The sequence below is a fragment of the Chionomys nivalis genome, chromosome 15, assembly GCF_950005125.1.
Source record: "Chionomys nivalis chromosome 15, mChiNiv1.1, whole genome shotgun sequence".
Lineage (NCBI taxonomy): Eukaryota > Metazoa > Chordata > Mammalia > Rodentia > Cricetidae > Chionomys > Chionomys nivalis.
Window position 1 is genome coordinate 22,211,303 of NC_080100.1, and position 15,678 is coordinate 22,226,980.

The following is a 15,678-nucleotide window of genomic DNA, read 5'->3' on the forward strand; positions in this document are numbered from 1 at the left end:
ATGACAGTGGTGCTCACATGCTGTCAGCATCTGAAAGGGATTCTGTTTTGGCCCAACGATTCAGGAATTTCAGGCCATGGTCACTTGGTTCCTTTGTTTTGGAGCTTATAGCAAGGTAGACTATTGTGATGGAGAGCAAAATTGGGCATCTCATGGAGGCTGGGAGCAAGAAAGGAAGAGATGACCTCAAGTTCCCCATCAAGGTAAAGCTCCCAGTGACTTTTGTCGGTAACACCACAGACTGTCGACCAAGCCTTTAGAGCATGAGCCTTTGGGGACATTCCATACCTGAAGTATGGTAGTCACTCCCCACTTTCTTTTTTCAAGGATACTTGACTCATTGTTTCAGATCCCCAAGTGATGCTTCTGTTTTAATCATAAGATCAGCCCATTGGAAAGTACATGCTGGGGATGTAAAGAGTCATTTTGTGTTTCTGGCAAGATGGTTAGGGACAATTTGTCATGTTTTTGTTTTGGAGTTTAATGCGTATTTTTTCAGAAAGAAGCAGCAATTTGGGAGAAGCTGGTTTCATTTTTTAAGTTTAGAAATCGTTTCAAAATGGAATTATAAAGTATTCTCTAAGAAATACTCAGCATAACATAAAAACAAATATTGCCTCAATCCTGCATCTGGAAACATTTCTGTGCTTATAACTCCAAACTGTTTCTAGGCAAATGTGTTTCCTACAGTTGAACATCTCCACTTGATATTGTTTGAAAACTTGCATTCCAACGTAATGTTTGCATTCCATGTCAACATGAGATTTTAAAGGCTAGTGCTGATTTTCCATGATCTAATCAGCCTCCTTTTGCATTGAGTTTTCATTCTCACATCCTGATGAACATGTTTACATTTAGCTTTTTGCTGCTTTGATTTTTGTCTCTCCTGCCTGAGGATATATTCCTAAAGAAGTGTTTGAGCAGAGGGATTACCCCTTTAAAATATGCATTGCACTAACAAGTGAGTCTGCTTGTTATTTCCCGGTGACAGTGTAGAAACGAAGAACTTAGATCCTGGCAGGGCCATGAGTCATCGACAATATATCTTGGACATTTGAATGCAAGTTTAAACTTAGAAAGAGATGAAATCGTTTTCAGCAACGCCATTTCTTTTTTACAGCACATACATTTGTTCTTGAGTATCTGAATGGCATCCATTTATACTCCTTGTGACCAATGTGAGCTTTTAGACATTGACAGGCAAACAGAATGTCCTGCCCAGTGATCTGACAGTATGGGATTTCACCGTATTTTTACCATATTCAAGGCACTTAGTGGGATTCTGGGATATTGGCGCAGAGAAGATTGAAAGACCCTCACCCCGGGTATATCACCCAAACTGCTAGCATTTGTAACGCCACTTGCAAGGCCAGTACCTTATAGTAGCAGAAGGGCTGAAAAGGGTCAATTCTAAAGCAGGCAAGCCCGCCAAAACAGGGTATCTGTGGTCGAACATCTGGTCCCAGGAGGAACAGGAACAGAAAGCACCCCGGGTCCTTAGACTGTGCCCACTCAGCGACTTATCTGATTTCCATGGAATGGGGAACTTGTCCTCAGCTCAAACTCAGCCTAAGCCTTGCCACATTTGAGTGACCCAATCAGAACCCCGTAACCAGGCATCTCGCTTCTGTAGCCGTGCTTTTTGCTCCCCAACCCTATAAAAACCCCCTGCCCCAACCATGTGGCGCGCAAGTCTTCCGAGAGACTTTGTTGCCCCGGGTACCCATGTATCTGAATAAACCTCTTGCTGATTGCATCCACACTGGTGGTCTCGCTGTTCCTTGGGGAAGGGTCTCCTCAGCGGGAAGACACTCTCTGAGGGTCTTTCAAGATGACAGTATTTTATTTCAACAGTCTCCCTACACTAACGCAAATAGACCTTCCAGGGTCCTCCTGGATCCTTGCTGTTTCCCAAAGGCCTTGCCCTCCTGATGTATGGGTTACAAATGGCTGGAAAAATCAAGGTATGTGGGGGCCTCTTCTCTCTCTCTCTCTCTCTCTCTCTCTCTCTCTCTCTCTCTCTCTCTCTCTCTCTGTCTTTCTCTCTGACACACAGCACACATGTGCACGCACATCTAGAGACAAGGGAGAGTTGAATGTGGTGAGCAATATGACATTCAGGGTGCAGAATATCTGAATGAGGTTTCCTGAGCTAAGAATAAAGATTTATTTAGTTTACTATGCCTTTGATTCCACACCACACTCTTTTTCCATTTTGTTTTGTTTTAAATGGAAAGTTTTTGCACCCCAATAAACCTCTCTGCCGAATCAGACCAAATCAAACCGAATTAGGAAAAGCCAATGTTTAATGGATGCCAGCACTCCAGGTGCCGTTCCAGCTCCCCAGCGAGGAGATGGGAAGGAAGACCAGAAACCATGTGTTTTTTTTCTCTTTGGGGGGGGGGGGGTAGTTTAAATACCCTGTGGGAGGGGTCATCATTGGGTGGGCTTTCTTGGGGGTGGAGTCTGGACTGAGGCAACTCCCAGGGGTGGGGGCTTGGTATGGAACTTGCCACCCAAACATTTCAGACTCTGAATATGTGGATGCCAGGGGCTGAGATAAGCTTATACTGTAGCTCAGGCTTCCCAAGAATGTATTAACTCTCTATGTAACCCAGAGTTGCTCCTTAAAAAATAAAACTAATTCTTTGAGGATTTTATAAGTGTATTTTGATCATACTTGCCCCATTCCCCTCTATAACCCCTCCAAGATCCATTTTCCCTCCCTAGCCCTCACCCAAAAGAACATGCCCTAAAGAACAAACAATAACAAAGCAAAACAAAAGCCTTGGCCCCAAGTTGTGCTGCCTTTATATTGCTAGGTGTGACGCCATCTCCTGGAGTGTAGTTGACGTACTAGGAGCCATATACCTAAAGAGAACTGACTCACTTTTCTCTAGAAGCCATCAAGGGTCCATAGCTCCTCAGTTAAGGGTAAAGGTGAATTTATTTCTCAGTAAAAATATTTTTACTTCATCCTTCCAAATGCTGGGATTACATTCATAAAACACCATGCTGAGTGTAGCATTCTTAATTAACAAATACCCTATATTGTAAGTGTTGTCTATCACAGATAACAAGTAATTAAGAAGTAGAAGGTTCTGGAGTGGATCATTTGGTGATCTAGAAGACTGACATCTTGAACTGAAGTGGATTTTTCCATCAATTCTTCCAGGGGCAATATGTCAACATCTTTCTGACTTGTCATATCACAATATTAAAATTGTTGCCTCAGTTCCAGGTAGAAAATGAACTATAACTTAAAAGGGGGAAAATGACCCCACACTTATATTGCAAATTTCTTATTACATTTTTCTTGGTTCAGATGTGTGAATTTTCCTCTCACTAAACAATCCTCCAGTGGTATGGACAGAGTTGTGTCCTACATTTCAAGTACGACGCTGGTTATCAGGAATTAATACATGTCACACGGGTTAAGATCTCAGTCCCATATGCCTGCTTCCCACTAAGACACCAATTGCAAATAATATGTTTCCAGGGTATCCACATTTTTATTTGATTTAACTAGGATTTAAAAGTTCACACAACTGCCTCTTAAAACTTGAGAGATCTCAGAAGGACACTGTATTTGCTTATCAGTTTATTATTTTTGAGACAGTGTTTCTCTGTGTAGCCCTGGTTTTCCTGAAACTTTCTGTGTAGACTAGGCTGGCAGCCTTGAACTCAGGGACCCGCCTACACCTCCTGAGTAATGGGATTAAAGGCGAGTACTGCCAAGCCAGTCTTAATGGTTTATTTTTAAAGGATGTGCCTAGGAGTATGCATAGATAGCCAAATGAAGAGGCACAGCAAATGAAGTCCAGAAGCGCCATCTCCTCTCTTCCCCACCCCATCCCAGCAGGTCATCTTTGGAGTCACACAGAAACTCTGCTAACCTTTCATTTGGGAACTTTTGCAGTGGCTTTATCACATAAGTAGAATCACTAACTCTGTCTTCAGATTCTCTCCCCTTTCCAGATAATAGATGCCAATACTCGAGCTTACCAAGAATTATTTAACAAGCACAAAAGTATGCCTATCACCCAGGGAACCTTAGGAAACTGGGGGGAACAAGAGCTGGGGAACAAGGTCAAATGTTAGACTACAGAACCTCCTTACACCCCATCACTCACGAAGAACTGAAACTTGATATTGATACCAGCAGCTAAGGATGAAGAATGTATGTATCTTGTTATAGCACAGTACCTTAGTCATCCCACTCTTTAAAAACAGGAACTTCCTATGAAGGTAGGCGGAAGATCTGTGCTGGAAGCTTCCCACTCCTCCTCCAGCAGGTCTGCCCTTTTATCTTGTTGGCCAGGGACTTATGAGACTACTGTGATAGCTGTGAATTCACCCCTGAGGTTGGGGATAAAGTCACATCTCTTTACAACAGGGATTGGGGTGGGTAGGACCCTCTTTCCGTGCCAGGAGGGAAATGAGAGCATCATGAAGCTACTGGCCAGCATCGTGGTTTGGATATGAAGTGTCTGCAGGCTCATCTGTTGAACTCTTGGCTCCAAGCTGCAGTTGCTATCTTGGGAGGTTCTAGAAGCAAGAAGTCGATCACTGAGGAGTTTGGCCTTGAAGGTTATGCCTGGTCCCGACTCTCCTCCTCACCGTCTTTCGACATGAGCAAAAGAGCCTCCTCTGCCACATGTGCCCACTGCCATGATGTTCTGTCCAAGTGTTTGGGACTGAGCAACCATGAACCGGACCCTCTGAAACAACGTGAGCAGAACCAAATATTCCCTTGGGATAGGTTGTTTTATTTTGGTCACTGTTATGCAAAAGTAACGAGTAGAGTCAGGCAGCCACCAGGATCTGCAACAGTTGGATAACACAGACTCAATGATGAAGAGAAAGGGACACGAGACACCATAGGCCGTCTTACAGAGCAGGAAAACGAAAACTCCCAAATTTATTTCTGGCACAATTCCCACTGTGCTCCCGCTGCCTCTCTTTTTACCTCAAGTAACAATCAGTGATGCTGCAAGTTGGACTTTTGCTGAAACCAAGGAAGAGATAGAGAAAGAGTAGCTGATTGCTTAGCTCTTGCATGATGGATAAATCGCTGTCAGTCTGGACACTGTGACAAGAAATGGGACAAACAGAACAGTGAGTAGAATAAAGAAGGTTCAGATTGTGCCAAGGGCCAGCTGTGACCCTAGTCAGTCCTAACAGCCGTGGTAGCCGGGGCAGTTTGGCAAAGCAGTTGACTTACCACCAGCAGGTAAACAGGGCAGCAAAAGAGGTGGCAAGAAGAGGCATTCGAAGGGGCTAAGACTGGCAAAGGTGTGCAGACGCACAGCAAGTAGGCAGTGATCAGTTATTATCTTCCTCTGCCGGATTGAATGTGTCCTTTAGGGGAGGAGACAGAAAACACAACAAACAGCAGAGAAAGCTCAAGCCCATGGCTGTTGGCAATGTGAACGCACGAGCTCAAGAGTAGGTTGCCCTGGAGATGTGCTCGGCATTCTCAGAATCTGGGTGGGAAAGCTGCCCTGGATAATGGATGAAATCATCCGGCTAAACAACAGGTACAGGTTAGGAAAAAGTGCCCGTGTACCCCAGCAATAAGAAGCAAATGAGGCAAAATACCAAACAAAAAAGCATGTGAAAGGCAGGAAAGGGCTTGAGATGTGGGGGGTGGGGAAAGAAAGAACATGCAATAACATTTTCGTATTATTGAAAATAGATTCTTTTCACATAATATATCCTGATCACAGATTTTCCTCCCAGTTCCTACCGCCCCACTCTCCCCAAATCTGGATCCATTCCCTTTCTGTGTCTCATAGAAAACAACAGGCTTCTAAGAGAGAATAGAATATATCAAAATAAAATAGGGTAAAACAAAACCTAACACATCCAAGTTGGACCTGGACAAATCAACAGAAGGAAAACAGCCCAAGAGAAGGCATCAGAATGAGAGACCACCTCATTCCTATATAAAAACACCAACTAAACTGGAAAAACATACTATATACATAGCAGACCTGGTGCAGACCCAGGCAGGCCCTGTGTATGCTGACTCAGTATCTGTGCGTTCATATGAGCTTTGCTCATGTTGATTTAGAGGGCATTGCTCTCTTGCTGGCCTCTACCCAACTGTCTCTTACACTCTTTCTGCCTCTCTTCCATGGGGTTTCCTGAGCTCTGAGAGTAGGGATTTGATGGAGACATCCCATTTAGGACTGGGTGTTCCAATGTCTCTCTCTCTCTCTGTGTAGTGTCTGGCTGTGGGTCTCTATGCTTGTTCCATCTGCTGCAGGAGGAAGCTCATCTGATGCTAGCTGAGCAAGACACTGATCTATTAGTCTAGCAGGAGATCAGTGGGGGCATTTTATCACTATGTCTCTTTTTTCCTTAAGACCAGTAGTATTAGGTTTCACCCTAAGTCTCTAGGCTGTCTACTGTCCCATTCTTGGTTACCCAAGCAGTGTTGGGTATGGGTTCATTTTGTGGTGTGGGCCTTAAGTCAAATAAAGAATGACTGGTTACTCGCACAGCTTTGTGCCACCATTGCCCTAGCATATCTTGCAGGCAGTACACCATCGTAGATCAGAAGGTTTATGGCTGGCTTGGTGTTTACATTTCTCTTTTGGTAGCATACAGAGCACCTTCCTGTACCAAAAATGCTAGAACACAAGAGTGAAGGCTCTATGTAGGTACGAGCTCAACTTCTCCATGTTCAGTGAGTTCTGTAAGTGTGGTCTTCATCAGCAGGCCTTGTCAGTATGGAGAGGGCAACCTATTGTCTTTACAACAGCCTGGGTTGTTTGGGGATTCCCATAGGACTCCCTTGGCTAACAACTCAATTAGATGTAACACAGTCCTGGTACTGGAAGCTTTATTTGGTATCAAAAGATAGCTAGTTGGGACTCTGTCTCCCTGAATATCATTTAGGTCACCTTCAAATTTGTATATATTTTAGGAAGCTTCTAGTGTATTAGGTTTCAATAACATCCTTCAAATGTTCCTCACTTTTAACTATCTCTCCCTGTATTCCTTCTTTCAACTTTCTTTCCTCTCCCCCTCCTGACTTGATCTGTCTCTTCTAGTCCCCTCATCCATTAATAATTGTCTATTCTATTTTCCATTCCTAACAAGATCTATCTAGATCCTCTAGTCCCTTACTCTATATCTACGCTCTGTGGTTCTAGAGATTGTAACTTGATTATTATTGACTTAACAGCTAATGTCCTTATATAAGTGACTACATACCATATTTATCTTTCTCACTCAGGATGAATTTCTTTTCTAGTTTCTAGCCTGCCTGTAAATTTCATGATGTCATTTTTTAAAAAACATCTGAATAATACTCCATTTTCTTTATCCATTCTTCTGTTGAATGACATCTAGGTTGTTTCCAATTTCAGGCTATTGCAATAATATTTTTGAAGTGGAGAGTAAAGGCTTTGTGTGGTGATAAACAGCTGTAACACCAGCCCTGAAAAGGCTGCGGAAGGAGAACTGCCAAGAACTCGAGGCTAGCCTTGGCTACATAGCATGAGTGCCTGTATAAAAAAAAAAGAAAGGCATAAATGGAGGAAAAGAGAATTTCTAGAAACCCGTGACCCTAAGTCTCAAAGGTCACAGAGATTGTGATAAAGTATCATGGGGACTAATGTTTCTAGGGTGAATGGGAAAAGGTCTTTGCCAACTACGCTTCAGACTAGGGTGAACATGTAGACTAAAGAACTGGAAGAACCCAACACTGTAAAAGCAAAACTGCCAGTGAATGAGAGGGCCAAGGAACTGAACACACACGTCTAAGACAGAAAGGATGCAAATTGCCGATAAATATTTAAAAGTGTTCAAAAGCTTTAGCCATCAGGATAATGCAAATTGATATTTCTTTGAGATTGCATCCCAACCCAGTTAGAATGGGCATCATCAAGAAAAAGAATGACAATAAATGTTGAGAATGTAGGTAAAAAGAAACATTTACTTGGGAGAATGAAGATTGGTTTAGTGACTATGGAAGTCAATGTGGAAGCTTCTTAAAAACAAAAACAAAGAAAAAAAATAGATCTACCATTTGATACAGATAGACCATTTTTGAGTAAATACCACAAGGACCCCACATCATACCACAGAGAAACTTGCAGATGCTCATGGCTTTTCTAGTCATGGCATCACTGAATTGGAATCATCCCAGATGTTGAACAGACAGATGACTAATGAAACTTCAGTACATTTACACAGTGGAATTCTATTCAGCCTCAGCGAAAGGTATCTGGACATTACTAAGTGAGGTAACTCAGAGTCAGAAATATGAATTCTGTATGTCTTCTGTCATGGACACATCTTATATTTTAATGTTCACATATCTGTGGGTGCCACTGTGGGCATAGTCTGAAATTAGAAAGAAGGCCACGAGACAGGAAAAAGATTTATTGAGGGAAGGGCGGCCATGGAACACAGGTGACATGAAAACAGGAGTTATCAGAAGTATAGGGAGGTAGGAGGTGGTGAGAGAAGTGAGGGAGGAGGATGTTTGAAAAGGCCCTAATGGAACCTAACACTTTGTATACTAATGGAAACGAACAACAACAAAAATAAACAGGAAAAGAAACAGCTCTAATTCATACTTGCGACTATGTCTAAATAATTATACTTTATGTACATTTCTAAAACATTTGTTTATACATAATATTTATGAGTTAAAGGATAATATTTAAATATGTATTTGTATACACACAAGCAGAAGACTTTATCATATGGGTCATCTTTTATTTCAGATGGGCTCATTGCCACCTTGTACATGTATGGATAAAACAGACACTGCACCTTTGGAGGTAGGTTTTGTTTTGCACTGTATTCTTAGGCACTAAATACATGAGGACAAGATGAATAACCTACCAACAGCCTAGAGTTCAGCGAAGCAGAAAATAATTATACACAAGCAAAGTTTGAAGGTAATTGGACACCATAATCTCATACGGAGTAGCATAAGAGTCATTGATTTGCTGGAGTGGCCATAGTCTTATTGGAGGAGGCATGTCCCTGTGGGGGTGGGCTTTGAGACTTCCTATGCTCAGGATATTGCCCAGTGTCTCAGTTGACTTCCCATTGCCCACAAGATGGAGGACTCTCAGCATCTGCCTGCACACCACCATGCTTTCCCCATGATGATCATGAAATGAACTTCTGAAACTGTAAGCAAACGAGGCCCCTCAAATAAATGTTTTCCTTAGAAGAGTTGCCATGATCATGGTTTTTCTTTGCTGAAATGAAAAGCCTAAGACACAGGGCCAATCCCACGTGCTGAAAGAGAAATAATAGAATTAGAAAAGACAAAGGAACGAACAAGCACAAAAGGCAGCAAACCCTGTGGAGAGAGTTAACTACTGATCATCACCAATCCACATATTTTCTTAATCAAATTTTCCAAACTTTCATGGAGGTACATTGCCCTCTTTTTCTAATGGAACATGAGAAAGTTACAGCTAAGAGAGTTTAATTTACTTAAATCACGTGGAGGAGTGCGTATATATCTTCTACATCTGTGGCATGCTGTCCCATCTAATTAAATTGTGTTTTTTCAGTCTTTGCTGTCTGCTGTACCCTGTCTTGTTCTTGATTACACTGTGTTCTGAGATCTCTGTTATGGCAGCTCTCTGTCCTGGATCACTTTCCCAGTTCATTCAGGGCTAGGAAACACTCTGCATCCACCACCAACCCAACCTCGAATCATCTCCTTTCTCTTCCCTAAACCCAAAAGAATTATGGTCATTAAGCCTTTTGTTTCTTTGGCTTCACTCAACTTAAATCAGTGGGCCTTTTCTTTTGTTGAAATTCTGTCATCTTTTTTTCCCAAGTTGTATGAGACACACATCCTCCTCCTACTTGCTGACCTCTAGTCCCGTGGAGAGGAGACTTCAGGAAACATTAATATTCTCATGTTTCCCCTGGCAACCTGATGACAAAGGCAATTATACTTTTTTAAAAATTTTTCTCCAGGGCAGAATCTCTATCTGCTGAAGTCTCAAGGTTTCACCTCACATCTCACAGGAGCGTAGTAAACCTCCTTGAACATTTTTATATTTCAGAACTTTAACCCATGAGATTATGAAAAAAGAAGTCTCTTTAAAAATGGCTTACTTAAGAATGTCTGTCCCTTTGGGGGCTTGTCTATGTACTGTTAAGCCATTCAGAGTGAAAGACCAAATCACAGCGTGTGAAGGCTGCAAGGCTGTCGGAAAGAGACAGCTGCTGGATCTCCTTCGCCTTGGCTCATACTAGGCAGCATTCGTCCGTCTGTCAATCTGAACGCCAGTAGATGCCAGTTCCCGATCCTTGTTGTTATCTATCACTGTTTTAATGGGACAAATGATGCCATGTTTGCTAATTACACTTCCACTTTAAGTATCTGTCTTGGTCTGAATGAAAATGGCCCCCATGGGACCCCATGCTCTATTAGGAGGCATGGCCTTGTTGGAGGAACTGTGTCCTTGTTGGAGGGAGCTGGGCTTTGAGGTTTCAGAAGCTCAAGCTAGGCCCAGTGGCTCAGTCTCTCTTCCTGCTGCTGTTGAATGCAGATGTAGAACCCTCAGCTGCCTCTCCAGCACTAATTCTGCCTTCATGTTGCCATGCTTCTGACCATGATATAATTGGACTAAACCTGTAAGCCAGCCCCAATGAAATATTTCTTTTTGTAAGAGTTGCTATGGCTATGGTTCTCTTCTTAGCAATAGAACACTGACTAAGACAAAGTCCAAGCATAAACTTCTTATGGCCAGCAGTCATTCAAAGCTACTGGCAAGTGATGCTTGTGATTCTTTTCTGGTGACACTTTGATGATGAAGAGGCAAATGCTTTCTGTCATCTTGTGTTGCTCTTCGCAGAAAAGGTGAGTTCTGAGTACGATTTCAGGATGCCTGAGAAATCTAACCTTCCTAAAGTTCACAGATGTCTTCTAATGATAATATGGGTTGTAGTTGCCTTTCCAGGTCCTGGGGTTCCTCATTTATGAATTCAGCCAACTCTAGACCAAATGCATCTGGAAAAATGTTTCTGGAGTGGACATTTTGTTAGAATTTTCTAGAGTAACAGGACTTCTAGAAAGAATATATATTATAATTATATATTATATATAGACTATATATTAGAATGGCTTACAAACTGTGGTGCAGCTAATGCAACAAAGGCTGCCTATTAATGGAAGGTCTGAGACTCCAGTAGTTATTCAGTCTATAATGCTGGATACCTCAGCTGGTCTTCTGTATGCTGGAATCTTGAAGAAGCAGACTTTAATGCCAGTGAAGGAATGGACTTGCTAGCAAGGTCAAGAGCGAGCAAACAAAGGAGACTTTCCTCTTCCATGTTTTTATATAGGATTCCAGCAAAAGATGTGGCCCAGATGGGAGGTGGGTCTCTGCATCCCAAAAGATCTGGATTAAAGGTATGGTTTCCCGACTCAAAGATCCATATTAGAAGTGAATCTTTCAGGACTGGAGAGATGGCTCAGCTGTTAAAGGCTGAATGATCTATCTAGGCAAAAATCCCTCACAGGTGTTCCCAGTCCTTTTTGGGTTTTAGTTAAAACCAAAGTAGCCATCACAGACAGATACATATTCTTTGTAATTATCCCATAAGCAATATTAAAATTCATGGTGTATTATGTATTATAAAAAACCGAGTTGTGATTTAAGTTGTATGTTTGAAGGATATATACAAATTCTATGCATGCCTGTTTAGATAAAGGACTCATGTGTCATAATATACATTATGTTGGGAAGTTGTCATATGTTGCTTACGTCATCAAATCAGAGGATTTCTTTTGTCTCAGACTCAAACATGTCTAACAAGAGTCCTATAAACTTCCTGCCCTGGGTCAGGCTTGCCCCTGGCTCTGTAATGGTGGGTGGAAAAAAACAGCCAACAGCTAAGGATGTTAAATACATTGTATCCTTAAGAACAGCTAAAAGGTATGATCGAGCATCCTTTGGGTATATACCCAAAAGTGGTATTGCTAGGTCTTGCAGTAGATTGTTTCCTAATTTTCTGAGAAATTGCCATACTGATTTCTAAAGCAGCTGTACACGTTTGCACTCCTACCAGAAATGGAGGAGTGTCCCCTACCCCACATTCTCTCCAGCATAAGTTGTCATCAGTGTTTTTAATCCTGGCCATTATGACAGGTGTAAGATGGAATCTCAGAGGTGTTTTGATTTGCATTTCTCTGATGGCTAAGGATGTTGAGCATTTTCTTAATGCTTAAGTGTCTTTCGGTCATTTGACATTTGTCTGTTGAGGGTTCTCTGTTTAGGATTAGATTATTTGTTATTTTGATGTCAAGTTTCTTGAGTTTTTTGTATATTTTGGGTATCAGTCCTCTGACTGATGTGGGGTTGATAAAGATTTTTTCTCATTATGTAGGCTGGCATTTTGTCTTGTTGACTGTATCCTTTGCTTTACAGAAGCTCTCAATGTCAGGAGGTCCCATTTATTAATTGTTGTTCTCAGTGTCTGTGCTACTGCAAGGGCATGTGCTCAACTATGTTCATAGCAGCATTATTCATAGTAGCCAGAACCTGGAAACAACCTAGATGCCCCTCCACCGAGGAATGGGTAAAGAAAATGTACATTTACACAATGGAGTACTACTCAGCAGTGAAAAATATTGACGTATTGAAATTTGCAGGCAAATAGATGGATTTAGAAAAAATATATTGAGTGATGTAACCCAGTTCCAGAAAGACAAATATAATATGTACTTTCTCATAAGTGGCTTTTAGTTATAAAGCAAAGAAAAACCAGCCTATAGTCTATAATCCTAGAGAACCTAGATTAAAAAAGAGGATCTTAAAAGAGACATACATGGAACTACATAGGAAGGAGTGACAGACAAGTTCTCCTGAGTAATTGGGAGCATGGGGGCCATGAGAGAGAATAGAATGGGAGAGGGGAGGGAGGGGAACAGACAAAATGTATAGCTCTATAAAAACAATAAAAAAGAACAGTTAAAAGGTAAATTGTTTCCAGCACAGATTACTATTGTTTATTCTATGAGCATAGAAATGCCTGTTGGGGGAAAGAGAAGTTGCAAGTTCGTTCATAAAGAGCTCAGTCAGAAACTCCAGCTGCCTGCCTCAACTTCCCCAGGCAGTCTGACTTACCGTGAGCCCATGGTTTGATGCTGCTGCTTCTGTTTGCTCTTTGAATCAGGCTCTTCCCATCATCTCTGATGGAGACCATAAGAATCTATTTTGCTATCTGTTTGCTGCTTCTATTTATGTGCTGCTTGATATTTTTTTTTCATTTTTACTTGCTATATATTTAATAAAGTTACTCATTCTCTAGACTGCATAGAACAAGTGTCCTCATGTTTGGCATCTGCAGAAGGCCCTGGAGACAGTCCCCTAAGAATACTGAGAGGCAAACGTGCTGGAAAGCTCAGTGCTGCACTGATCTACGAATGGGATTTTTACTCTCCAGACAGGAGCGTAGTTTATTATTTTGTCACCTGTTTGTAGGTGTTGTCTCACAATAATTCTGATCACTAATGCTATAACCCCAACTTGCTGTGATTTTGAAACCTTACTCCTTTTTGATTGGATTGGTATTCCAAATATTGAAAACAGTTGCTAAGATTTTACCAGTGTATTCTAATCACATGCTTAATCATCAGTAAGTTTCACCCATGGAAAGAAGTTTACTTGAGCTAAGTATTTGTTATCTTCACTTAAGGCTGTTTTTACAGGAAAAGGATAAAAAGAGTTGGCAAGAGTGTAAGCGCTTGTCTTATGCAAGCTGGCTTGTATCCCACGTCCTGTGGGTAGAGCAGAAAATGGAAGGGAGAAACATGGTGGTGCTAAACTCCTGCCCACGACTCCAAATGGAACAAAGGAAGATGCCTTCGTGTTTATAAACTGGGAAGAGGAATGGTCGGCCATTCATGCTCTCAGGCACCAAGTCATGCCCTTCCTGCTCCAGGCCTGTGATGTGTGGGCACCTTTATCTCTTCTCAAGAGTTAACATTTTCTCCTGGTCTTCCGGGAGCTGGGTAGATCCATGCACCCTGTAAAGCCTGGAGATAGAGCCCAGCACCTGGATACCTTTTGGAATGGCATTGTTGGCTTTGTGTTAGGATTTGAATGTTTTGTCTCCATTGTGGCAGAGGTTGGGTCATGAGGGGTAATCCCCCACGAATAGATAACCGCTTTTGTCTTGTAAGGCTGCTTTCTTCCCAGGCTGGGTTAATTACTGCCATCGTGATAAAGTAAATTCTCTTAATCTGTTTTCTCTTCTATGTACATCAAGTGCCTCTTTCTTTTCCCTGTGATTTGAAGACATCTTCATCACATAAGCTTCCTGACCTTGTGTTTTCCATTCTCAAGTACTGTGAACTCAAGTTGGCTTCTTTTCTTTATAAACTCTCTGGTCTCAAGTGTTCTGTTCTATCAAAACAACAAAAACCAAAGCAAAACAAAATAACAAAACAAAAAGTAATATAAAGTGATTCCTTGCAAGTGGAGGTGGGAGCTTAGTAGAGTATACTGGGAAGTATATATATATATATATATATATATATATATATATATATGATTCTGTGAGGTTCAAAAAGCCACGAGGAATGTACTCCATGACTTTATCTGAATGACTAGATCCTTCAACTTCCCTTCCCAGAAAATGGAAGGGATAAAAATCATGCATATTATATATTATTCTGTAACCTGTAGGGGCCCCAGTCTGAGGGAAAAAAACAGATTTGTTATTGTTCTTGGCCTTAAAGTGAGTTTCATTGTTTTGTCTTCAAATTCTACTAATATCTAAATGGCTACCATATTTTATTTTCAATAGCGCCCTCTTTTCACTTGGAAAAGTAGTGTTAGGGATAGGAGGGAAGATTACTTTCTTGTCTGAACTCTCTCCCCATATTTTCCACTGAAGAAGAGGGGGAAAGACCATTTCAGTGAACACAGACCCCAGGTTATGTTTCATGATACAATAGAAATGGTGGAGCTAAAGCAATAAGATGGCTTCATGCAAGTGCGTGGAAAGCCGTCCAGTAGGAGTTTGGTTGGGTGGTGGTGGCTCACACTTTAGTCCTAGTACTTTGGAGGCAGAGGCAGGTGGGTCTCTGTGAGTTTGAGGCCAGCCTGACCTACATGGCCAAGTTCTAGGACAACCAGAGCTACACAGAGAAACCCTGTCTCAAAAAACAAAAAGAAAAAGGAAAAGAAAGAAAAGAAAACAAAAGGAATTTGAACTTTATTCCACGAATAGAAGGGAGCTCTCAAAAGCTTTGAGAGATAAGAGACATAAACTTCACGAGTTGAGTGAGTATCTTTTTTTTTTTTATTTATTTATTATGTATACAATATTCTGTCTGTGTGTATGCCTACATGCCAGTGGAGGGGTTCAGACCCCATTACAGATGGTTGTGAGCCACCATGTGGTTGCTGGGAATTGAACTCAGAACCTTTGGAAGAGCAGGCAATGCTCTTAACCTCTGAGCCATCTCTCCAGCCCCATTGAGTGAGTATCTTTATTACTGGTATAGAGAACAGATAGGAAAGGGCTTTAAAACTTCAGCTCATCACTCTAGCTGCCCAGAAATTCATCTTGGATACTACCAATCTTGCTTCACTGTATTGAAAAATGAAGGGCGGCCCCCAGAGGAAAATCAAGGACACAAGTCTAACCTAACCCAGGTGTACCAGTTAAGAG